This window comes from Choloepus didactylus, chromosome 3 (genome assembly GCF_015220235.1).
Source record: "Choloepus didactylus isolate mChoDid1 chromosome 3, mChoDid1.pri, whole genome shotgun sequence".
Taxonomy (NCBI): domain Eukaryota; kingdom Metazoa; phylum Chordata; class Mammalia; order Pilosa; family Megalonychidae; genus Choloepus; species Choloepus didactylus.
Genome location: NC_051309.1, coordinates 221,814,843 through 221,842,141, shown reverse-complemented (window position 1 = coordinate 221,842,141; position 27,299 = coordinate 221,814,843). Strand labels below are relative to the sequence as shown.

The following is a 27,299-nucleotide window of genomic DNA, read 5'->3' as shown; positions in this document are numbered from 1 at the left end:
TCCGCAGAGGGCAGTGCATCCTGGTGCTCTTTCTCAAGAAGGAGGATGGAGAGGATACTGGCTGGATTTATCCCAGCAGTGAAGTGATTCTGTCCATCCAAAGCCAAGTGCAGTGAGAGCTGGCCTTGGGGTAAGCCGTGACTCTGTGCTATACTGAATGCAGAATGAGATCTCTTTTGCCCTCTTAGCCTTGGTTGCATGGGTTATAACTGTCCCACTGAGCTGTCATTTTGTCCCATAGAAAGTGAGAGGGCTGGGCTACATATGCCTGAGAGTGAGTGTATAAGAATCACCAGGGACTTTTGCAAACTACATTTTCTTCTGAGATTTACGTATGTCTCGCCCCTGGGAGTTACTCCTCTTTCTCTGTGTCTCCTCTCCACATCTCCCTCCTTTCCCCAAGTTGAGAGTTTTGAGGGTGAAGGGTGACCAAGGCCTCTTGACAGGCTAGAATCCTATGAACCCACAGTTTTGCCAAATTTACCCACTGCATTTCCCGCCCTGCAGGGCTAAGAGGGGCCTGTCCGCTGCAGAGAGCTTGGACCAAATGACTCCCGGAACAGGGGTCGGCTCCAAATGACCTTTGGTGGGGTTCCTTCTGTTAGGTTTTTCCTGGAGCTTCAGGTTCTTTTCTGTAAAATGTGTTTAACTGAGTGACAGCCTTGGGGTTGTCGTGAGGGGAAGATTCATAAATACGACGAGCCAGGACATGCAACTGGGGACACCTGAACAGAGGGGAAAACCTCCCAGTATCTGCCCCGTGTTTCTGTTCTGGACTCTTAGCTGGGCTGTGGGCCAGGAAAATTGGCCCAGTTTCCTGGTGATGCTCTCACCTGCTCTGCAGCCTGATTCTCCCTGCAGATGGCTCTGTGGGGTGACGTCAGCCTCAGCGCCCAGCTGCCAGGGGTGGGGGTCTCTTGAAGGCCTGTGGGTTCAAGAAAGGGTCCTTCCTTCCCACAGTGGGGAAACCTTAAGGGGTCTATTTAAGGTGCATATCCAGAGCTCCTGGCCCACTGTCCTTCCCCGAGCCCCTGTGCCATGTCTGGTGGGGTGTAGAGGAGCCTCTCAGCTCTGACAGCTCCTCCAGACTTACCTGGCCTTTCTGTAACCCTGTCCCCAGCCTGTGTAGACACAAGCAAGTTAGGCCAGGGGCAGAGTCTGGGGGTATAAAAAAGGGCTGATCTGGACTAAACTGAAAAGTTTACTCTGTGCAGCACTGACATAAAAAAGCTCATTCAGAAAGTTAATGATTTATTTTATAGTTTCATTATCAGGGTCACATTACTCAATAGCATTTCAAACATGTCATTTGTACAAACTATGGTAATTAAAATTTATAACATACTTCATCAGCAGCATATGAATCTTTTAGCCGGCACTCTGCTGTCATATAAACAGTGTAATTTCAGCTGCAATTCACCCTTTATTGGCTCTCATTTGTGATTTAACAGCCATCAATGACTGTGCTATAAAGAATAAATTAACCATCCGTAAACCTTACGATGACAGGGACAGTCAAATAGACTTAAAATGCCTTCCGCCCGACTCTGGGAGCCGACAGAGAGCAGGTGAAGCCAGATACACTGTAGGACCCCCTGTTCGAGGGCGTCTCCCGGCTCCCACCCCCTCCCCTTGAAGGGCTGGCTCCTGGCTAGCCCTGAGGTCCCTCTAGCTGCCAGTCGCAGGAGTTTCATCTTTTCTGCTCTCTGAGTAGGGAAATGGAGGGAGAAGGGACCCCTTCACAGGTATCACATCACTTGGGATGTCTATCTGCAGAGAAGGACCTGCCAGTAGGTGTCAACTGAGAACACTGGAGGTGGGAGGGGGTGCTTTTCATCCATCTGAAGACTGGGTTGGAAACTACCAGTATGTAGTAGTCGGGACCTCCTGCTAAACCTCCTGCTTCTCCCAATGCCTCTAACACCAATAGTCCCACAGTCTCATTCTGCGAGGAGGAGACAGAGGGTCAGAGTGGAGGGAGGGCTCTAGGGCAGAGCCCAGGACTAGCCGTCTGCAAGGGGACAGCTCCTGGGCCGCCGCTGGCCTGAGGGCCTCGCCCCTGGGCACCCACTGGGAGAGGGAGGTCAGGGTGACTCGGCAGGCCCCATGGCTGACGCTGTACCCAGCTCGTAAATGAAGTGGATTGGATTTGTTACCGAGCCGTCTCCAGGGAGCCTGGGTCATGCAGGCCAATAAAATTGGCCTCATAAATTCATCCTGACGTGCAGGATTACTCCAGCCCGCTGAGGTCACCTTCCTGGCCTGATTTATCGCCAGCCTATGGGTTAATAATACTGTTTACTGAGTGTCCCCTTCTCATCCCTCCAGCACCCCCTCCCCTTCTTGGTCAGATCCCCATCAAAGCGTCCCCCTCCTCTACTCCACGCGGATGGAGTAGAGGAGGAACATGACAGCTGGGTGCTTATTTCACTGCCGTTTTATAGCAACACTTGGGTAATTTTTTCTTTTTCCTGAGAACTTCTCTGCAGCCAAGCCAGGCCAGATCCCCATTTGGAGCTTTAGCCAAAGAAGGGTGGTTTGGGGATGGGTGGTGGCTCTCCCACTTTCCTATGTGTGCTCGTGGCATTAGATAAGAAGTGATGTGTGACATGGTCCAAACATACTCTTGCGACTGTGCTCGCCAGTAGTCAGTCTCTGCTGAACAATTTTATTGAAATTAGTGTTTATGTGAAAAGATGGTGGAGATCGATTTCCGGTGCTTTCTCTTCTGATGACAGAGGGTGTAAGGTGGCAGCAAAAGGAAAAAGGCTTGATGTGAACTTTAGGGTCCCTCTCAAACCTGAAATTCTCTGAGCCCATTTTTTTGTTTTTTAATCTTTTACAAGCTTCCAAGTGTCACACTCTGGGCTCTGCTGTGTTTGAATGATCAAGAAAAATAAAAAGTTGGATTGTGGTTGCTCTTAACATGTTTCCTACGTGCAAAAAGTAGGTTGGACAATGGAGCCAACTCTGAGCCCCCTCCTAGCTCGGGGTAGTGACATTTCTGTGGTTAAATTTCTTTGCGAGACCTTTTGGGTGACATGTGTTTGAGATCAAGTACTCAATCATTACACAATAAAATCTTTTCCTATATGGAATTGGCGGCTCTGGAGCACTGTGACTTTGGGTTTCCCTCTGGAAAATAGAACCAATTCCCTTTTGTAGGAGTGCTTCAAGCATGACTTACTCTGCATTCAAGACCCCCGGGAACTTGGAAACCTGTGTGGGCTCAGTGGCGGTGCTGGGCGGCAGGGGGGAGGGGGGGGATATATCTTTAATCAAAATAGCAAACATTTGTTGAGTAATTTCTCTGTGAATTTCAAATGAGCCAGTCCCTGTGCTCAAGGTACTTATAATCAGTTTACTGGAGAATAGAATGAATTATTATCTAGCTGGTTTTGGCATGCCAATCGAGGTACAAACAACTACAGTAAAAAAGAGGCACGAGACAGTGATTCCAAATGCGAGAAGACCTGGAAACGGTTTGGGAGCTGAGCGTTCACTTATTCAATCATCAAACATTTCTGAAGCCGGGATTCTTACCAGGCCTTGGAACCCAGCTGTTTAAAAATTTTTCTTGGCTGGTACTTTGGAATCAATTGCAGCACAAGTCATAACCCTTTTCCATTCCAGTGACCTTTCTCTGCTCCCACTCTCCAATCTCTTCCCCCACCCTGGGCTCTCATCCAGTCCTGCTTAAGAAGACAAGTTGCATTTAGAGAACATGGGCCTGCTTCCATGAGTTGAAGGCCGAGGAGGGCTGAGTTGTGAATCCATGCAGCTGTGGAAAGGATGTTCTGTCACTGGCCAAAACCAACCCTGGAGGGAGCATGGTGCTGTCTTGTTGCAGCCCAAGAGGTGCTTCTTTGCACCTCATTATTTCTGGCTGTGGGGTGCTTCTAGGGATTTTAATTGCTATTGTGGGGGACTCTGCTGGCCAACAGCAGCAGAAGGAAGGAGAAAAAATGGGGAGACCAGGTGTTCCGGTTTGCTAGAGCTTCCATTACCAAAATACCAGAAATGGATTGGCTTTTATAAAGGGGGTTTATTTGGTTACAAATTTACAGCTCTAAGGCCACAAAAGTGTCCAAACTAAGGCATCAACAAGAGGATACTTTCACTGAAGAACAGTCAATGGCGTCTGGAACACTTCTGTCAGCTGGAAGGCACGTGGCTGGCATATACTGGTCCTTTGCTCCCAGATTGTGTTTCAAAATGGCTTCCTTGAAAATGTCCCTGGGCTTCTGTCTTAGCTCCTCTCTCTTGGCTCCTGTGTGTCCTTGCTTCTTTCTCCCATGACATTTCTTTCTAAGCATCTGGGGGTCTTCTCTTAGCTTCTCCAGGGCAAACTCTGGGCTTCATGTCTCAGCTTAGCATCTCCAAACATCCTTCTGTCTGCAACTCCAAGCATCTCGAAGCTCCAGCAAGCATCTGTGTTGACTCTGGAGCTCTCTTAAATACTCCAGTGAACCAGTGAAGACCCACCCTGGGTGGGCGGGGTCCACACCTCCATGGAGATAATTTAATCAAAGTTATCACCCACAGTTGGGTGAGTCCATCTCCATGCAAACAATCAAGAGGTTCCATCCAACAAGATTGGGTTAAAAGATCACGACTTTTGTGGGGGACATAACAAATCCAAACCAGCACACTGGGGCTGTGTCATATGGAGAGTGAGCCTGATGGCTGGTGGAGGTGGTGGCATTAGGGTATGTGAATCCCATGAGTGGGCTTCCAATCATTACCTGCATCCCCTTCTCCTCTTCCTCTTGTACTAAGGCTTCCAAGGAGGTAAGAAAATAAATTGAATGCCAAGTGATGGAATAGGCACTTACATTTGCTATCTAATTTCCTTGTCACAACAACCCTGAGAGGTGGCTCATTTTATCTTGGTTTTTATGGCTGGGGCAATCAGCTTAGGAAAACTAAGCAATGGGGTCAAAGTCACAGATCTAGTGAGTGATTTGGACCAAGCCCTGACTGACCCTAAAACCCAAGCTTTTAAAAATCATGTCAGGCAGCTTCTCAATGTCTGGGAGGAACCTGGACGTTCTGAGAGGAACATCTTTACTATGATATTAAGAGGCTCAGCCAGTTTCAGGCTGGGGCAGTGGCAGAACTGGTTTTGAAACTGGGTCGTCTCCCCATTCACTAGGCTTCTTTCTATTTGACCCACTGAAATCCCATTAAAAATAAATACTTACCTTCCCCCAAACAATACTCTGGTGAATAAAAAAACTTTGGGGAACTTTGGGACCTTGGGAAGAGAGCAGAAACCACCACTGTGGATGTCCAGGTGAATGCGTATTTCTGGATTGGAAACGAAGCTGCCTATAGTTCCTGGCTCCAGGTGGCCCGATCCCAGAGGCATTTCTGGGCACAACTGTTCGGTAGCTGAGGTGTCACTTTCCTTTCTCATCTGCATCTTCCTTCCCCACAAGTACATCAAGAGGGCCACGGTTCACTGTGGGATTTCACGGCCATGCCTCTCGGACTTGTTGGTGTCACCTGCATTTGCCTGAGTGGCACAGTTGTTCTCTTGTACCTGTTGGCCCGTTGGAGTCTCTGCAATGGAAAGGGCTGGGTGTGAAGAGTCTTCTGTTCAACAGAATGGAACCAAAACAAGGACATGGGGAGATGGTTCAGTAAGGCCCGGCATCAGGGGAGGCTCCCTGGGTCAGAACAGTTTCCTGTCATGAGTGGGTGTGTGGACCGTCCTCACTGAGGCCCGACTGTGCTCAGGCCGAGAGGTGGCAAGCACGCAGGCATGTCCTTGTTGTGGCAGCTGGAGACTCTGATGCATTCAATATGGAAACCGTTCTACCCGCTCTGGCACCTGTTCCTGGAGGCGGTGGCTGCCTTTCCAAGGTGACAGTGCAGAGTCACCACACAGAGAGGGCCAGGAGCCACAGGGCTCGGCTCCAGACCTCGTTCTCCTGCCCAGTACCATCTGTGGGACCTCGAGGATGTCCCTGCCACTCCCCTGCCCCCACCCCTTTCCCCACTGCCTCAATTTTTCCACCTGTGGGTTGAGGCACTGCAGGCAGTGACCGAGATGGGACTGAAAATGAAGCCTTATTGTGATACCCAGGGGAGGCATTGTTACTTTGGAGGTGGAAGCCCCCCACTCTTGGTCTGACTTTGAGGCATCTTTAAAGTTACACCTCAAATGGTTGTGCTTTCAATGACAGGGAAAAATGGCTTCATAGTCATTGTGTTTAGAGGCACTTGGGGGAATTTCAGAGCAGCCCTTGGGAGGATGGACAGGCTGGCTCAATCGAGACCAAAGCTGTGGGTGCACCTCTGGGACTTCAGTGGGGACAACTACACGGATTTCTCCTGCAGGGTACCATGGGAGGAATTGTCCGATCTTATCTAATCCTCCCATTAACACTGTGAAGTAGGGATTACACTTTCCAACTTACTAATGAACCAACCACAGCCCAGCAGGGTGAGACGACGTGAACCCCATCTCCACTGCTGATTTCAGCAGAGACACTAGTTCTGGCAGCTGATTTGTGAAAACTTTTTGCTTTGAATCAGTCCTGCAAACATATCTGAGGCCTGAGCCCAGTTGCAAAGTGACCTGCTGGAAGAGTGATTTGAGGAAAAAGAAAAAAAAAAAAAAAAAGATGAAGCACAGGGAAAAATTTCAAAGCCTTTCCCTAATCAGGACAGATAGCTTGCCATACCTCAGAACGCAGCTCTCGCCACCAGCCAATACCTCACTGGCTCTGAAATTTATGCTGGAATTTAGACAGAGAACACAAATCATCGTAATCTCTCCATGAAAGATCACTGTCTCTGCAAATGCATTACCTGCTTGGAAAGCGACATGTTAAAAAATACTGATAATATATGGGCACGGGGACAGCGATTTCCATGCCTGGGTTCCTCCAGCTAAAATACGAACACCTGCATAAGAGGCAGCAAATGACAAGTCAGTCACCGGGGCCTGGGGGTGGCTTCTGTGTTTAGCTGTGGCTCTGATGCTCCAAACAAAAGACTGCACGGTTGTCCAGCAGCCCCCTCCTCACCCCTACCTGGGGCATCTGGGATGGATGAAGCTGCAGCTGGTGGCATTTGATTCCGTCCTCTTCACCCTGAATCAGAATGACTTTGGGATTTATAGCACGAGGGAGAGTTGGTGATATGGGAACCAGGTGGACCAAGTGGGAACTTACTACTGGAGGAAGTTCAAAGGTCCCTTCACTCTCTAGACTTGCCCTCCACCCCATGTGGCCACACTCAGCCCTCTGTAGGGCTCTTTCGTGTGAAGATAGGGTACAAAGCAAGCCTGTCGCCTGTGGGGGAGCAGACATCTGACTTGCTCTCGAGGCTCTCCTCCCCTTCCCCCACGGTGGAGAGTTGGTTGCTCCAGGATCTAAAAAGGTCGGGGGAGGACACAGACTTGGAGCCAGACAGACCTGGCTCCAGTGATTGCAGCTCCAGCTTTGTGACGGATTGGCAGTGTGATTTGGGGCGAGCTACTCCTGCCTCTAAGCCCCGGCCTCCTTCCCGGCACTGCTCCCAAACCCCGGACACCTTGCGTTATGGCTCGAGGTTGCATCTTGGTCTCCTCGGCACCGCTCGCTCTCCTCCACTGCAGCGTGGGTGGAGTGCCAAGGCCAGCTTTGCTACACGCCTCTGCTCAGGAGGGAAGCAATTTTGTGTCTAATGGGCCTGTGAACAGGTGCATCCTTCTTGCTGTAATGAGTATGGGATAAACAAAGCAAAAAGAACCCAAACCCAAGTACATCGTCCTAAAGGGGGAAATTATACTTCAAAATGGCCAAGGAAAGAGAAGGAGGAAAGTGGCACCGAGGCTTGCTCTACCCCATCATGGTGGGAGAGTTACTCTCTGTGGACCTGGCTGCAGCAACCAGGGCCAGTCCTCCAGAGTGGTCCCCATGGGAAAGGGATGCAAGAAGATCTTCCCTGCCATTCTTCCTTCTTTCTGGATTAAAATGAAAAAGAGCCCAACAGATTCTAAGGAAAGGCTAACTTAGAAGCCTCTGTGTTTACAGCCATGTTTCAGGCTGATCTGAAGGCAGAGGAGGGGCCTGAGGGGCTCCAAAAGGCCTGTCTGGAAGGCAGGGCTGCCCAGGAGCTGTCTGGAGGAACAGTGTCAGTGTTCCAAATGTCGCTCTGGAAAGGAGCAATTCTGCCTCTAATGAACCAGTGCAACAGGTGCGTGGGGCACCTGCCCCTCCCCTTCCCGGAGCCCACTTGCTGTTCACGATCATTCTCCAAAAACGAGTTTTGGCTCCATACCACTGGAGCATAAAACCAAATGCTTTCTGTGTGATGGGCCTTCTTGCCATGAGTTAATAAGATACAGAATCAATGAGCGCGGCCTCTGCTCTCCTAGTTTCCCTGCAAACTGATGACTAGGTGGGGAAGTCACTGTTCATAATACCGGCCCTCTGGGTTATCTTTTATACCTTTCAAATCTGGTTCTTTTTCATCTTACTTTTTCCTCCCATGGAGTGAAAATTTCGTTAGACATGTGGAAGCTAAGTCCCTTCCTTTAGTCTGGTAATGATGTAGGAAATAGGGAAGAGAGAAGGGACGAGAGAAGAAGAGCTATGAATAAAGATAGTGAATGAAAGGTGGGGGAGGAGGGAGAGTTAAATTACTTTACGAGAACTGCATTTTGAGCAGGTGTGAGAGAACACATGTGCAAATGTGGGCATTCATTTGTTCATCTAAAAATAGTTTTTGAGGACCTATTACACAACGGTTAAACTATAAGCAAAAAATGGATGCATCTTTGTCCTCATGGAGTGTACAGTGAATCAAGAACCACGAAAGTACATGAAAACATTAGAACTGTGGAAATGCTAAGAAAGAGTAGCACCCAGTCCTATGACAGTGTGAATTAGTGGGATTTGATTGAATCAGGGAAGCCAGAGAAGGTTTCCCAGTGGAAGTGATAATTGACCCAAGATCCAAAGGCTTGATAAGCATTTAGAGAAGAAAAAGTGTTCCAGGTAGGCGGGTAGCATATGCCAAATCCTAAGCCACATAAACAACAAAGGGTTAGAAACATTTAAAGGACTCTTCCAAGTCAATTAGAACAGCACAAATAACCTCATAGAAAAATGTGCCAAAGACACGACCAGGCATTTCATAGGGAAAAAAATATATTTGGCCAATAAGAGCACATAGAGATGCTCATTGTAATTAGAGTTCAGGGAAATGCAAATCAGAAATCACAGTGAGACACCATTTTACATTCAGTGGATCGACAATGCTGACTCCAGGATCTCCTAACCATTGCTGGTGGGAGCATGAACAGGTGCAGCTATTTTGGAAATTAGCTTGACATTATTTTCTAAAGCTAGATGTTCATTTACCTTAGAATACATTTCAAGAATGCACAAAGGATCCTGGATGTGAATATTCATAGCAGGATTGTTCATAACAGAAAAAAAGAAATGATATGATTAGTGACCAATAGGGAAGTGGATGAGGTATGGTGTATTAATGAAAGGGAATATTATACAGTGTCAAAATAGATGAACTACCACGATGTGTCATTATGGATGAACCTTACTAACACAATGTTAAGTTAAAAAAAGTGAGTCCCTGAATAATACATACAGTATGAGACCATTGTTATAAAGTTAAAGACAACAGAAAATTATTTTCAGGACTACACATATATGTAATAAACTCTGTATACAGTAATGCAAGGGAATGATGAACCCAAGACTCAGAATGACGGTTGGGAACCAGAAGAATGAGATGCGAGATGACCGCCTGATTCGATGGAGATTGTTGTCAAGATCCTAGCTTGTGTTTTGGTCAGTGGGTTTGTGAATGTTTACTACATTATAAAAAATATTTACAAACATAAATGAATAAATAAATAAACTGGGCCATGTGTGAACAATGATGACAGTGGTTCATTAAGTAAAGATTATGATTGACCAATTCTGTTCTCTGAGATTATAAAAAAAAATCTAGTCTTGGAGAGATGATTTTTTTTCCCCAGAGACTGGAAAGAAAGCTGTGTGCCTGGAATGCAGAGAGAGATTGGTGGGTGTGATATAGGGTAGAGCAGGATCTCACAGGATTTGGGATTTAGTGGGGTGATATGGTGACATCATCAAATTTATATTTACATTTCAAAAGACTTACTCTGGACATTTTATTAGAGGTGGACATTTTATTAGAGGTAGTAAAAGAGAATGTGGGAAAAGCTGTTTGGGAGGCTCTGAGGGCCATCAAGAATCAAGGATATGTTTAATCCAGGTTTTTAAAACAACGTCTGGCCTTTGGAGAAATCATGACTTTTCCAGGATGGAAAGAAAGCCAGCATCCTGGGTACAGAGAGGGGCAAGTGCTGGGAGGTGAGATAGGATGGAGCAGTAGATGTGGACAAGACCATGTGGGATTATACGGATCATGTAAAAGATTTTGGTCTTTATGCTGAAAATACTAAGAAAGCTTTAATGATTAAAAAAAAAATGAAATTTTAATTGTGTATTTTTAAAAATCAATTTTCTTGAGGTATAATGTACTTTACATACAATCAAATTCACCCATTTTAGGTGTATTACTTGTTGAAATTTGACAAATGTATACTCCCATGTGGCCACCATCACAATCAAGATATAGAACATTTCTATCACCCCCAAAGTTCTCTTTGCTCAATTTGGAGTCAACCCATGCTCCTTTCCCATACTGGGTGGGGAAGTAATCACTGATCTACTTTCTCTTATTAGGGATTAGTTTTGTTTGTTCTAGAATTTCATATAAATGGTTTCCTACAGCACGTGCCCTTTTGCATCTGGTTTTTTTTCACTCTAAAATGTTTTTTAGAGTCATCCATGCTGTTGCGTGTATCAGAATTCTGTTCATTTATTGCTGAGTATTCCATTGTATGGATATGGCACAGATTGTTTAACCATTCACCCACTGAAGGATATTTGAGCTTTTTCCAGGCTTTGTTATTATGAAAAAAGCTTCTATGAATAGTCATGGATAAGTCTTTGTGTGGACATATGCTTTCATTCTTCTTGATAAATGCCTAGGAGTGAAATTTCTGAGGCCTAGGGTAAAATGTAAACTTTACAAAAAACTGCCAACAATTTTTCAAAGTGGTTGCATCACTTACCACACTCATCAGCAATATGTGAGAGTTCCAACTGTTACATATCGTTACTGATACTTGATATTGTTAGTCTTTTTAATTTTAGATTTTAAGATTTTAGGTTTTAGGATTCATTGCTCTGATGACTAATAATGTTAAACATCTTCTATGAAGTATGTGGTCAACTATTTAGTCTCTTATTTCATTGGGACTTTTGTCTCTTTTATTATTGAGTTTTAGCAGTTCTATATATTTTCTGCATACTATTCCTTTGCATATATATATATATATATATATATATATATATATATATATATATAAAATTTTCTGCCAATCCAAGGCTACTTTTTCATTTCTTTACTTTTTAAATGGTGTCTGTCTAAGAACACAAACACAATTTCGATGAATTCTAATTGATTAAGAAATCTTTGTCTATTAAGATTTTCTCTTGGAAACTTATAGTTTCAGCTTTTACATTTAGGTTTATGACAGGCTGCGTTCATGTTTGTGAATGATGTGAGGTAAGGGTTGAGGCTCATTAAAAAATTATGGGTAGTTAGTTGTGCCAGCAGAAAAGACTATCCTTTTCTCCATTGAATTATATTGTCATCTGTATCAAAAATTGAACATATATGAATGGGTTGATTTCCACATTCTGTTCAGAACTACTGATCTATGTGTAAATCAGTTTTAGAAATCATGCTATTTTGATTACCATAGCTTTATAATAAGTCTTAAAATCAGGTAATGGAAGTCTTCCAAATGTTTTCTTTTTAAAAAACTTGTTTTGGGTATTCCAGGTCCTTTAAATTTTCATATACATTTAAAAATAAGCTTGTCAGTTTCTATAAGAAAAGTCTCCTTTTATTTTGTTTGGGATTGCCTTGCACCTGGAGAGCAATTTGGGCAAGAATTGACATCTCAATAAGATCGAGTCTCCCAATACATGAACATTTTATATTTCTCTATTGATACAGATTTTCTTTAATTTATTTCAGCAATATTTTGTAGTTTTAAGCATAGAGGTCTTACATAAACATTGTTAAATTTATCCCTAAATATTTCTAAATATTGTGTGCTGCTGTAAATGGTACTTTAAAAATTTCATTTTCAAATTGTTCCTTGCTATCATGAAAAATACAGTAGATTTTTGTATGTTGACCTTATATCCTGTGACCTTGCTAGATTTACTTACTAGTTTAAGTAAATGTTTCTCAGTAAATTTTAACATTTCATCTGGGTTGACAAATTGTTGACATAAAGTTGCTTAGAATATTCTATTATCCTTCTAATGTCTGTAGGATCTGTAGTGATGTCCCTCATTTCATAAATCATATTGGGTATTTGTGCCTCTTCCTTATTTTGCATATATCTGAATTTTCACCTGATTTTACATATCTTGTAGTGAAGTTCTGGAAATGAATTATCTCAGCTTTTGTGTGAGATAGCCTTTGTTTTTGAATTCTAGTTTTTCTAGATATAGAATTTTAGGTTGAGAGCTATTTTTCTGCCAGCACATAAAAATTCTTATTCCATTGTTCTCTGGCTTGCATTGTTTCTAATAAGAAATTTTCAGTGTACTGGGTTGAATTGTAGCTCCTCCCCCCTCAAAGAAAAACACAACAAACAAAAACAAACTACCTTTATTGTGAACTTATTTGGAAGAAGGGTCTTTGCAGATGTAATGAAGGATCTTGAGATGAGATCATTCTGGATTAACTGGGTGAGCCCTAAATCCAATGACAAGTGTACACGTAAGAAGAGGAGAAGACACAGACAGAGAAGAGAAACACAAGTGAGCCGGCCACAGGAAGACAGAGGCTGCAATTGTAGTTTTGAAGCTATAAGCCAAGGAGTGCCAAGGATTGTTGGCAGTCACCAGAAGCTAGGAGAAAGGTATGGAATAGATTCTCCTCCTTATCCTCCAGAATGCATCAACCCTTCTGACACCTTGATTTTGAACTTCTGGTCTCCAGAAACATAAGAGAATAAATTTCCGTTGTTTCAAGCCACCCAACTTGTGGTAATTTGTTAAGGCAGCACTAGGAAACGAACACATGCCATAATATCCTTATATATTATCCTTGAGTGTAATGTGTGTGAATGCTTTTAAGATTATTCTTTATCACTGGTTTTTGATCAATTAGATTATGATGCACCTTGGTGTTGTTTTCTTTGTGTTTATTCTGCTTTGAGTTCTTTGGGTTTCATAGTTTTCATCAAATTTGGAAAAATATTTGGTCCTTATTTATTCTCTTTTTGGGACTCTATATTCTGACTGCTTGATATTGTTCACTGGCTCTTTGAGCTGTGTTCACTATTTTTCATTCTTTTTTCCCTCTCTGTCATTTAGTTTGGATAATTTCTATTACTATTTTTCAAGTTCACTGATCTTTTCTTCTGTGGGGACTAATCTGATGTCTAATCTGCAATGAAAATTTTCATTTTCTTCATCTTGACATGTTACTTTGGGTTCTTTTTGTATTCCATTTAATCCTCTTTGAGTTCAGGCTTTCTTTAAAATCTTGTGAATATTTATAAGAGCTATTTCAAAGTTTTTGTTAGCTGGCTGCATCATCTCTGTTATTTCTATATCTATTCTAATTGCCTAACTTTTATCCTGAATGTTCTTATTATGTGTAGTAATTCTTGACTGGATGCTGGACATGGAATATATGACCACATATATTCAAGAACATAATGTGGTCAAGTCTCTGGACTTTGTTGTTTTCCTATATAGAGTGTTGAAGTTTGTTTTGGCTTGCAGTTAAATTCCTTTTGGATTAACTTGATTATTAATATTTGATTTTAAGCTTTGCAAGGTTGGATTTAGAGTAATTTTCACTCTGATTCTACTGTAGTTGTACTTATTTGGTGTGACCTTTTGGAATCTTTACTGAGTGCTCTGAGTGTCCAACAAGGTCTTATTCTTTGCATGCCTTATGAAGTAACATTCTGTGTATGCACAGTTTAGCAGTCAGCCAAAGATTCAAGGGGAACCATATGTGAATTTCTGTACCTCTTTCTCTGTATAGCACCCTCTTCACTTGTATTCTGCCCAGCAAAGTCAAATCACCTTAGATTCCCCAACTTTGAGCTTTGGCTTGTCAACTTAGTGAAACCCCTGTGCTCTGCTAGTATTTTCCTTTCTTGTAAAGTAATCCAGAAGTTACCTTCTGGCATAAGTTGGGGCAATATGTTCTCTCAAGAATTGTAGTTTTGAGATGCCTATTTTCAAATACCAGAAAATAGTTTTTCATATAATTTGTCCAGTTTTCTAGATGTTTATGGCAGGTGGGAAACTCCAGCTCCAGTTAAGTCGACATGATGAGAAGCAGAAGTCAAATTTTTAGAGTTCTGAGATTCAGTAGAGGAACCTAAGCCTTTGAAGGAAACAGAGGAGTAGCCAGACAGAAAGGCAGAAGTTTGGAAGAGTGTTAAGTCATAGAAACCAAGGAAGGAATGCTTTTTAAGAAGGGAGCAGTGTGCAACTATGTGGAATAGTGCTGAGGGGTCAGGTAAAATTTAGGCTAAAAATTATCCATTGAACTAAATAACCTGGAGCCCACTGGTGGTTTTATAGAGATCCCATTTTCAGTGGATTGAGGAATGAGTCATAGGTGAGTTTATTGGTTAAAGCAATGCTATCTGTTGCAACAAATAAATACCAAGATATCAGTGACTTCACAAAATAGAAGTTAATGCATTGCTTTCCCAACAATTACATTTTTGGGTGTTCCTGGCAGTGTGCAGCTTTCCTTCATGATATGATACAGGGAACCATCCTCCATCCTTTGTGGGACCTCACGTTGCAGTTGTCTACATCCAATTGGTCAGAGGAGAAGCAGCACCGAGAAGGCTACTTCTTAAAGCCTTTGCCTAGAAGCCACACATCACTTACGCTCATATTCTATTGGTGGAACCAATTATATAAACACAGGGAGGCTAGAAATATACTCTCTTCCTGGACAGCCACTATCTCTATACAATGGGAAGAGGGTATGGCAGTTTTTGGGCAACCAGCTGTTTCTGTCATTGTAGAGAAAATTATTTTGAGAAGTTTCCTTTGAATGTCAAGAGAGCAAAGAGGTGAGGGTTCAAAATATTTTTTTTGAACTGGAGAGACTTGTGCATGTTTTAAAGCTATTGGGAAAGACCCAGTTCAAAGAGAGAGGTTAAGCAAAATGGCAAGGTGGGACAGTGTGATATGCAAAACCCAACTGCAAGGATTGGCTTCAGGGAAGACAGATTCTGTTGTATTGGAAGGGAAGGAGGATGGGTGGGGGGTGGGGGTGGCAAAAGTAGGTTTGTATGTTTAGTCACAGCAGCATAAGGGAATTCCTCTCTGTTGGCTTCTATATTCTCTGGGAAATCAGAGGTGAGTTAAGAAGGAGGTGTAGGGCGTGGGGAGTTTTAGAAGAGTATAGGTTTGAGATCATTGCATCCAGCAGGGTACTTATTATAGAGTAGGTGCTCTGTAGATGTTTGTTGGGTCAACTGATGAGTGCATTGTCTTTCCCAACGTTTTTAGCACAGCGCCTGAAGATCATCATGAATAAACGAGGGCTCTTGCCTCTGCCTCTGAGAGGGCACCGACATCTTGCTGTGAGTCCAGAGGCCATTGACTGGAATTCATTCCAAGGTGAGCCCAGCTCCTGCCACACCTGGAGGAGCTTAGCCACTGAAGTCCTCAAGAACATTGCTGTATAACTTGTTCTTCTCACAGGGAGCCCTCGGGGACACGTTTCCCTTGCTGCTGACAGCTATGGAAGCTCTGGTTGCAGGATGGAGTTGGGGAGGGGGAGTGTTTTGGGGGGTGGTGTGCATCCAGCAGGCCCTCTAGTCTCTCTGAGTCCCTGCACCGAAGTCTTTGCCTCCCCTTCACCCTTCTCTTTCTACTGCCTCCAGAGTAGAGCAAACCAGACCTCAGAAATAACAGGCACCTGCTTCCTGCTGCATGTATTTAGGATTAGGTCATGAACCTGCAACGAAGGAAATTAAAGGTGGGCCCTCTGCCAGAAAATAATGAATTTATACACCAAGCATTCTGGAGGCCTCAGAAGATGGAATCTCCACTCCCTTCTCTATCTGTTGCCCCTCATCATCCACCCCTCACATCCTCTCACTCTTTATGCCCCTTCCCCCCATTCCGATCCCCTCTTCTCTGTGCCCCCCAGTTCTCTTGACTTTCCCCCTCTACCCCCGAGAAGGAGTGTGTGTTGGCGACCCTAAAGCCAAGGGCTCCAGCAGCCTTCCCAGTGCCTGCTGTCCCCTGTTATTTTCATTTTCCTGTAATTCAAGGGGACAGGTGAGATGTGCTTCAAAACACTGTAATCATATTTTAAATGGAAATGAAATGTGTGAATTAAATGTAAATTACAGTAGAATGGAAGGACAATCACTATTAGTTAAGGTCTGACACCTATTTTTGCAGACCTTTCCCAAACGCCACAACTTGTTTCCCCACACGTGTGACGAGAGGTTGTAATTATGTGGCAGCTGCTTCTGCAGTCGAGCTGATGCTAGTTACTGAATCATTCGTGCAAGGGGGTCTGGATGTGGTGCTATGTGTGTATTTTAAATAGATATGGACTGCTGTTGGTACTACAAAATTACCCAGAAGAAATGATATTTTTATTCAAGGGCCATGGAATGAGACCTTTTTTTTCCCCTTCTCCTCAGAAGGGTGAAGCGGTAATACAAAGGGACACTTTTGTATGGTCAATTTATTTATGGATTCTCCATTTGCTTTTATATTGGAAAAATATGGGCTGTGCCAATGAGTGGCAATTTTGCCCTTGATCTTGACTGCCTCCTCCCCACGTGTGCTGAGAGCCATGTTTGTGTCCCAGGAGAAACTGGGATCCTTGTGGAGCATTTTTCAAGACGATAACCAGCTCTTTGTTTTAATTCCTTGAATGATGAAGGGAATAATTTTATTACTCTCTACCCAACGCCATGACAAACAGCAAAAGAGACTTTTAAGAAATCGTTCCATCCTAATCAGTCTGGCCTCTTGTTTGGTTTTGTGTGGACCCATGGCTGGTTGATGGAGTACATTTTAAAACTTTCTGTGTTGTGGAACTTTCCATGATATGGGCAAGCTTGGATAAAGTGGATAAAGACAGATGTATGGGAAGATTAGTCAATAAATTCATTAAAAAGGGATCTATTTACATGTCCATTGTTCATTCCAGTCTTGTTGGCTTAATGAAACTCCTCTGATTCCTTTGGATCCAGTCAGCAGATAATAGACATTGACTAATGATGGTGCCATTGAATTTTACAAAACTTGCATTTTGGAGGCAATAAAGATTCAGGCTCAGTCAATATTTAGTGCTCAGGGACACCTGAAATTAAGGTATAATGTCTCACCTGTGATAAGCAAAGCTTCTGTTTTGAAGGTTCCCTGGAACCCAGCCAATCCTTCCCCTCTGCCCTGGGCCTCAGAGCAGCAATTCACCCATCCTCTCCTAGACCACTACCAAGGGATCTAGAACAGCCCTCGGACAGCCCTCTACATCACTGCCTGAGCTCTCCTTCTAAACGCTGTCTGGGCAAGAAATCTCCAGAAGCCTTGGCGAGAGAGTGGGGAGTCCCTGCTGCAGCCACACAGGCTGTCCACCATTCCCTGAATGCTCCGAGCACTGTCCTTTTGCTCTGGCTGACTCCTCTCCGTTGTCTGCTGTCACCTTCTCTACCTGGTGAAACTGCATACCTTCAAAGGTTTCTCTTCACCTTGTAAGTGAAGTCCCAAACCCTCTGCAGGCCAAACCAAGTGCTTGGCTGCTGTGTTCCCAGGCATGTTGCAGTCACTGCTGACTTCATAACCTATCTACCTCCAGATAGATTGGGCCCACACCGAAACACCTGGCACAATGAGAGCGTCTTCTACAGAGCTGGACACTGAGCCAGGAGACGGCTTTTTGGTGACGGCCATGTTCTCTTTGGAGAATCAAGGTGCTAAAATCAATAGATGTTGAATATATGCCATTTTTTGCATTCCTTAACGGTTTTCCTTTCTTGGTGGCATCATCCATCTTCATCTTTAAATAAAACACAAAACTGCTGCATATAACAAAACGTAAATCATATTGAGTGTCTTCCTTTTGATTGCATTATATCTACCCTTGCCTCATTTATGTTCTTGTTGAAACAGAAGTTAGTTGGCAGCATGTATTCCAAATGCAAATCTGGTCATGGCATGTGATCCCCCGCCACAAAATTGTCAGGCTTGGTGATAGGAAAATTTGTTGGATGGGCAGAAGGTGTAAAAGGAAAATCTCCCTGACCTTGTAGGGATAGTTAAAAGGAAAGGATACGTGTTTCTGAAGCTTCTTTCACGTAGCTTTGTTTCTGTTCTATGAAATAGAGAATGCATAGGGACCCCCATTGTATAAATGAGGAAACTGATTCAGAGGTTGATATAAATAGGGGAAACTGAGGCAATGGGGGCTTATGTGGTGTGCTCAGAATCACCTGGCCAGTTACCCTGCAGTCCTGGAGCTGTATAGTTCCTCCACATTGCGGCATGCCTAAAAAGTATCAAAGGAGCACATTTGATTAAATGGGTTTGATGCCTATTCCGTGAGAACCATTATTCCTATGGGATTGCTTATTAGGAAGCCTGGATGTTTCCATCAAAGATGGCAATTCTGATTGAGATTTCCCTGGGGTGCTGGGAGAGGTGTGGTGGGGTGAGATGGGAAGTGAGCAGCTCTTGCTGTTAGACCTCTGACCACACACATATCCACATATCATGTTGCCTGTGTCAGCCTCCAAGTCCCAAACTAGAAAGTGAGTTGCAAAGTGGCCTTCTGACCTGAATTGGAAGTCCAGAAGGTGCAACCATCCCCAGAAAATTCAGCCAACAGATCAACTCTTTCTATGAATACAACTAGATGACCTCCTCCAAACCTGAAATTTATGCTGGTAAACCTTGGTCTCGCGAGGACCCAGCTCAATTTGTGCAGAAATTCCACCAACTGTGGAAAGTTTGATTTAGTGTCGGAAAAGGGTGTTTGGAACAAAAGCGCTTTCCTTTACGAGTCTTTTAACATCAGGAGAGAAGTGCAGCTGATTACAATTGATTTGTGTACGTGGCACTTTGTGTGAAGTGTCACAGCATGTTTTATAGGAAGATAGAAACAAAGAAGGAGAAGGGGGAGAAATCACTCTTCTGGAAGATGCAGGACAGACAGTACAAGAAAACTCATTTTCCAGAACATGGCTTGGCACTCTGGATTAACATGGCTTTGGATCCCTGCTCAGTTACTTAATTGCTGGCTGACCCTGCAAGTTGCTCAAGTTCTCTAACCGTTGGTTTCCACATCTGTAAAAGGGGTAATAGCAGTACAGACCTCATAACTTGTAATGAAGATTAAATCAGATTGTGCATATTGTTGATGCTCAAGAAATGACAGCCAAATGGAAAAACACAGAAGGGCCACACTCTAGACTATTGCAAATCCAGGGCAAGGCCCCAGAGAGGCCTCTGGGAAGTCAGCAGTCAAACTCCAAAGTCACTCTTCTTGGGACTGAATCTTTGAAAAACGGTGAAGTGGGGACTCCAGGCTCTCTGTTCTCTCTCCCCCACCCCATCTTCCAGGTGATTTTGCTTTCCTCCACTTCATCCCCCTCCCTGAAAACTGCTTCCAAGAAAGGGCCTTACTTACTAAAGCATAACAGTCTAATGAGAGTTAAAAGAGCATCCCCTGTGGGAGAGCTCACAAAAGAGGACTTAAGAAGTTTGCTTGCATGTAGATAGCCATTTCTAGTTCTAAAAGCACTTTCATCCATATTACTTCATTTAATCATCACAACAATTCCAGGAGTTATAGAAGTCAGGCATTATTTACTCCTATTGTAAGATAAAATGTATGCGTAGAAACGTAGCTTTACAAAATTCATTTTTTTCCCACAAATATAGTTTGAGGTGGGCTTAAATCACACAACAAAGATCACACACATCATAAAGTAAGTGATGGATCTGGGACCTGGCTTTGTGTTTTCTGAATCCAAGTTTAGTATATTTTAATAGGGGAGAAAGATATTTTAGACAAAGAAAAGACTAATTTGGAATTTCAGCATAAGTGAACAGACCAAAGAGTGAGAGTACTTTAAGGAGTGGGTGTCTTTTGCCTCTGCTTAAAAATTCTATAGAAGCTTGGGTTTCTGTGGAGAAGGTCCACCCCTGCCCAAGACATGTAATACCAGAAGCAAACCTTCCTGCTTTCCCTTGGCTTGAAATTTCTGAGTGTGTCTCCTCTTCATTGTCTCCTTCACTAAGAAGCCTGTATTAGTTATCTATGCTGTGTAACAAATAACCCCAAAGCTTAAAACAAACCAATACATGCTCTCACAGCTCCTGTGGGTCTGGAATCCTGGCTTTGATAGGCTGTAACTCTGTTTCCTGGTTTCTCCCACAGCTACCATCAAGGTGTTGGCTGGGACTGTGGTCGTCTTGAGGCTCAACTGGATCTACTTTCAAATTCATTAGATAGTTGTTGGCGGGATTCTGTTGTTTGGGGGCCTCAGTTCCTTAGAGGCTATTAGCTGGATGCCACCTTCAGTTCCGTGCCACCTGAGCTCCTCTGTAGGGTAGCTCTGACATAGTAGTTGCCTTCCCTGGAATGAGCTGGAAAGAGCAAATGAGAGCAAGGCAAGACATAGTATTTTGTAGCCAATCTCAGAAGTTACATCCCACCACTGTTGGCTGCATTCTATTCATTAGAAGACTCACTAGGTCCAATGAGTCTCTTCTAGGGGAAGAGATTTTTCATGGGCATGCATACCAGGAGGTGTGGAGCACTAGAGGCCATCTTAAAAGTCTGCTTCCCAGAATGCCTTCGTAGGGAAGCCTGCAGGGTCCAAACTCATCTAGAACAACTTCCTTTTCTGATTTCTATTATGAAATTGGTAAGTGTCTCCTAAAATTTTGTGGAGTAGTCCTGAGGGTATTATCCTGAATCATGCACTGGGCAGCTGACTCTATAATGGAGCACATTGAATTAAATCTAAACAGCACATCCCCAAGCTCTGAAGCCAGGCTGGCATGAATGAAAACAGGCATAACTCAGCAACATGCAAGGCTTCAATTCTTTTTTGCTTTCCTTCACTCAAGTGGTTAAGATGATATATGAAAGTACAGGACAGGCTTCTTTGAACCAATGATAGGGCATCTCTTGTCCTTCTGACACTGCCCTCCTCCTTGCCCCCACTGCCCCTCTGCAAATTAGGGGAGGCTCAGCATCCAGGGAGGTGGATGCTGATGCCATCTCTTCTGCCCTCCCAGGTGGCTGTGGCTGTGGACCAAAGAAGCACACCCTGGTTGCAGATAGTCCCATGAGGACAGCTCCAGGCTGCCTTGAAACAGGAGCATATTGTTTCCCAGGCACAGTAGGTCCTACAGAAACACACCATCACCTTAGCAAATTCATTTTACTTTCGTTCATTTAATTGCTTCTCTCAGCTGTTTGCTTTACAAAGAGTTAGTTTCATCAGTGCTACAAAGCCTGTGTGGTAACCCAGTATACTCAAGCCTTGGGTTGACATCAATTTTTTTACTGTGCCCTGCACTGTGGAGAGCATATACAGCTCTGTCAGTACTCACTAGAAGATTGAATAGTATGCTTTGACTACCATGGGGCTAGGGATTTCATCAAGCCTTTGTCTGTGTCCATGCCATTCCCTTATTTAAAAGCCACTAAGGGCTCCCCATTTGTCTGTGGGAAATGCCAAGCTCCTTGGCATAATGCATGAGGCTTTTCCCAATCTGGCCCCAGTCTGCCTCTCCAGCTGCCTTTCTTGATGTTCTGTCCATGCAACACCCAGAAACCCTACATTACCCAGGGTTGCTGGAACAAGCCAAAAAACTTCCTAGGTTCTGTTTCTTTGTTCTTGCTTTTCCGTCCCTTTGGAATGAATGCGGTTTCTCCTTGCCCCCTCTGCCCATTTCCACCTTGTAGTGCTACATGGCCATCTTCCAAAGTCAAAATTAAAAGCCAACTCTCCTTTTGTAGTCTTCCCTGACTTCGTTTTCCACTTTAGGCTTGGATGCATGGGTCTGTAGCAGGTGTCTGAGCACCCCATCCAATGCCGTTGGCATTTTCTGTTTTTTGAACAAGCCATCCAGACTTCCAATGGCCAGTGTCTGCAGTACTTTTTCTGAGGGCTTTCTCTGGTCACCAATCTACTCCTGCACAGGGAGGGTAGACGCATCAGGGAATTATTTCCTCAGAGTAGCCCTCTATCAATGACTGTCAGGAATTGGTAGATAAATGCACCAGCTCCCCGACCCCTTGGGCAGGGTATCTCTGAGGCATGTGCTCTTCACTGAGTTAGGTCTCCAGAGTGGAGTTAAGCTGCAGATTTGGCTCCAGACTACTACAATAAAGCAAATATCTCAAGAAAACGAGTCATATGAATTTTTTGGCTTCCCAGTGCATATAAAAGTTATATTTACACTATATTGTAGACTAGTAAGTGTTCAATAGCATTATGTCTAAAAAAGAAGTACAAACCTTGATTAAAATGTGACACAGAGGCAAGAAGTGAGTGCATGCTATTGGAAAAATGGCTCCTATAGACTTGCTTGAAACAGGGTTGCCACAAACCTTCAATTTATAAAAAACACAACATCTGTGAAGTGCAATAAAGTGAAGTACAATAAAACAAGGTATGCCTGTGCAGCCTTTGGTGGATTCCTTCCCTTCTCTGTCTCACTTCTCCTCTCCAGGGTTTTCTCCATTCACCCTCCAAATAATTCATTTGTACTTGAATCCTTGCTTCAGGGTCTGCTTCTGGGGGAACAAAAAGTGAAGTGGTTTGTGTTTGTATCCTCTCTGTAAACTTATTACAGCCCATGTTACATTGCATATGTATGTTGTCGTCATCTCCTCTACCTCTGTGATCTCTTTCAGGAATGCACTGGTTAATTTTATATGTCAGCTTGGCCAGGTTATGAGGTCCATCTGTTTGGTCAAACACTAGCCTAGATGTTGCTGTGGAGGTATTTTGTTGGTGGGATTAGCATCTACAATCAGTTGACTTTAACTAAAGGAAATGACCCTCCATAATGTGAGAGGACCTCATTCAATCAGTTTAAGGCTGATGGATGGAATCCATCCAACGTATCTTGCAGCTATTCACCTCAGAAGATCCATTGACAAGGTAACAGTCATTTTTAACATCAAACTGGATCTGTGCTCCCAGCTCACAACCAAAACATTTGGTGGGATACATTGGAGACAATTGAGTGCCTATGCAAAGTCAACCATTTGACTATAACCTCTTGATTCCAAGAGCAAATAACTAAGGTTTCCAGAGCAAGAAGAGATCTACTCTTCGTCGAATTTCCAGCCTGCTTCTTTCCCTGACAGATTTTGGATTCAAGACTTCAACATCAACTCTTCCTGGAATTTTCAGACTACCAGCCTCCCTTACAGATTTCAGACTTACCAGTACCCATAATCATGTGAGCCAATTTCTTAAATAAATCTCATATATTATAATCTCTTCATATATATATATACATTAAACACACACACACATATCTCCTGTTGGTTCAGTTTCTCTGGAGAACCCTAACTAATACAAGAATAGAAACTATGCCTTGTCCCTCTCTGCTCCCTAGTACTTAGTTCCTGGCACATGTTCAGTGCTTATACTTTTATTTAGTTGATTCTCATATACTCATTTTCCTAATTTTTAAATTTTTTAGTTTTCGTGGAGCTGGTGGGGCCTAAGCCCTCTTCTTGCACCAAGGAATGAAGTGATCAGCCAGGCCACGTTGGCCACACTGCCCGCTGTGTGCTGGGTCCCTTTGATGTCTGTACATGGCAATAGGCTTGCCCAGAGTCTCATGTAGCCAGATGACAGGAGCAGCCCATTCTGGTCACTCTTCAAGAGACTTTGAGTTTGCATTTTGAATTTTGTGCAGTTGCACTGGTCTTGATATGGTATAGCATCTGATCTCATCTCCTTCATCCTGATTCTCTTGTTACAAATGAGAAATTGGGAGGAAAGTAAAGGAGAAACTGAAAACAAAATCCCATCCTGCAAAGCATTAATATTCCAGAGAAAAAAAGGAGGACATATTTGCTGTGTCATTATGGGGATAAATTAGGTGTCTGCTGAACTACTCTTACGTGTACTCACACTGTCTAGTTTGGGGCTTTGGAGCAGCAGTTCTCACCCTGCCTGGGAAAAGTGTTAAGCAAGGCAATGAGGGGGGAATGACTTGTGCAGGGGCTGGTGAATGTTCTCTGTAGAATGTGTCTAGCACAATATTAGAGACCGTGATTTTGCCGCCTTCTTCTTCTTCTCCTCCTCCTCCACCTCCTCCTCCTCCTCCTTCTTCTTCTTCTTCATTTTTGGGTCTATAATTACTTCACTTTATTTTCAGCCTGAAAGAGGAAAAGAGCCAGCCCAGGAAGTGGTTCGCTAGGCAGAGTATCATATTCCTTATGTGTCAAGTATCTTTACAACCGCCTTGTTAGAAATATTCTGGGGGTGTTTGCTGAGCCCTGCAATTGAGAGAAAGGTCTAGGGATTGCCAGAAGTCATAGGGGAGGCTGGGTGCCCTGTCAGTGGGTTTCCATCATCTGGTTGACCCTCAAGTCTGAACTGGTCAGCGTCCCACCTGCCTGTGGAGCTTGAGAATGTTTCTGATGGGACAAGAAGATAACACGGCATCTTCCCAATTGTACCGACTAAACCTCTCTTTCCTTCAGGGTCTGTTTCCGGGGGAACACAAATGAGATCTGTGTTTGTATTCTCTCTATAAACTTACTACAGCCCATGCTACATTGCTGTTGTGTGTCGTCATCCTCTCTCTTCTCCTCCGTGACCTCCTTGAGTCTCTGTGTGGTAGCATCTGTGGACTTCTCATCTTGGAGAAGACTACATAGGTCATCTGCTAAAAATGGGCCTCTGCTCCAGAGAAGGGTGTTTTCAACAGCAGGTTCTTAATGAATTGTCACAGCCTTGGGCACCATGAAAGAAAGAACAGCATGGAGCATATGCCAGTGTGAGGTTGCCAATAGTATTTTTTGGAGGACTGTGCTTTGTTCTGAGAGTCATCCTTCTTACTTTATGACTAAGGTATCTTCCTCTATTGAAATGAGAATCATGGTAGTTTTTTGTTTAAGTTTTTTGATTAAGTAACCAATCCAATGAGTCCTCCTCTAAGCCTGACTTTTGACTTGCTTTGGAGAAATACACTTTGCCATGTGTGTGTCTCGGTTTCCTTATCTGTAAGATGTGGGCAGAGACTAGGCAGGCTTCACAGAGGCCAACTGAGAAAAGTCATTATAAAAAGAAAAGCTTATGGGAATTGTGGTAGGCTGAAAAGTGGTCCCCAGAAGATATCCATGTTGGACTTAATCCTTGGAATCCATGACGAAAAGAAAAAAAAAATAGGGTGCTTGCAGGAGTGATTAAGTTAAGGAGCTTGAGATAGAGATTGTCCTGGGTTATCCAGGTGGACCCTAATACAATCTCATGTAGCCTTATAAGAGGAAAATGGAGGGAGGTTTTATGCATACTGAGACGGCGATGTGCAGATGGAGCAGAGACAGATTGGAAGGTGCTGGCCTTGAAGATTGCAGTGATGGGGCCACAAGCCATGGAATGCTGGCAGCAACCAGAATCCAGAAGAAGCAAGGAATAGATTCTCCTCTAAAGCCTCCAGAGGGAGCACGGCTCTGCTAATACCTTTATCTTGGCTCATTGATACCCATTTTGGACTTCTGGCCTCTAGAACTGTTAGAGAATAAATTTCTGTTGTTTTATGCCACCAAATTTGTTGTAATTTATTACAGAAGCTCCAAGAAATGAGTACAGGACTCCAGACTGTGGGCTCCTTTAGAGAAGGGAATAATCATATATTTATTTTGTCTCCCCACTGATGTCTTGTCTTTGGCTTGGCCATAACATAGCTGCCTACACTTGCTGATGGAAATGTCTTGGCACCTTCCTGCTATTTAAGGGCAAATCTTCCAAATCTTCTCTTCTAGAGCATGCAGATATTTACTATTAACTAGGATCTTTGGGGACAGCTACCACGGCTCTTTCTCCATTTCCTCTCTGGAAGCATGAGACTGTCTCCTTGTAGCACACAGAGAAGGAGGCTTTCTCCAAAGCACTGTTTAGGACTTGAAGGAAGCATATTTTTTAGCAGATAATGAGCTGAGAAATGGGAGTCCATGACATATCCCTCTGCTAAATGGAGCTGCTCATTCCCTGGCTGAATGGGCTGTTACAGAAGACATTTTTTTTTTTTTTTTTTTTTTTTGTCTTAGGCCCCTTTTGAGTTAGAATTTGTTTTCTGGTTTCCTTTCTGGTCTGATAAGTAACACTAACCTGTGTACTATATGTCTTGTCTGCAACTTGTTGTGAGCAGCCAAATAGAGAGAGAGAGAGAGAGAGAGAGAGAGAGAGAGAGAGAGAGAGAGAGAGAGAGAGAGAAAGAGGGAGGCAGAGGAGAGAGAGAGGAGGGTGGGAGCAGTTTTTAAGTGTGGTCCCATGTCTGAGTGAGAATCTTTTTACACCCACAATTTGTCTGGTATCTGAGATAAGAGGATTGGTGGGGTCTCAAAGCCAGATCCCGCTTCTAGTCCCTCCCCAGGGATCCAACCTTCCCCTCCAGATGGGGTCAGCTGAAGAAGGTCAAGTTTCAATCATGCCTTTCAAACCTCCCTCCCCTCTCTTCCTCCTTCATCTCTCCCACCGTCCCCCCTTGTTTCCAAGTGCCAAGCCTTGTCAGAGGACAGGGGACCATCTGGTTAGTCCTTGTTTACTGCATACCCTGCCAGTTTGAACTTATTAATCATATTTACCCAAGTATCTTAATTACTCCCTGTCTAGCAACTTGCTTTGCACTCAGCTGTTGACCTCTCTCCCTCTCTCTCTTTTTTTTAAATCCCTTTCTATCATTAATCATAGGAGCCGCGTGGGTAGAGGAATTCCTGCAGCTCGGATTTCGCTGGCACCGTTACCACTCCCACAGAGGAGCGGCTGGAGTTCACGGCTGGTTCCTGACAAACTTCCTAATTAATCTGCTGAAGATCAGAGACGCACTAATGGGAGCTGAAGACTGTGCGAGGGGCGTCCCTCCGCCTTTTCCCTTTGTGTGTGTGTGTGTGTGTGTGTGTGTGTGTGTGTGTGTGCACATGCGCACGTGTGTGGGGAGCAGGAG

At 43.8% G+C, this 27,299-nt stretch overlaps 1 long non-coding RNA gene across 1 annotated transcript; it reads left to right on the top strand.

The window, feature by feature from the left end:
* Positions 1 to 27,299, top strand: LOC119529009. The gene is made up of 3 exons (XR_005215803.1): positions 1 to 130; positions 15,633 to 15,743; positions 27,047 to 27,299. It is a non-coding gene; the product is annotated as an uncharacterized LOC119529009 (long non-coding RNA).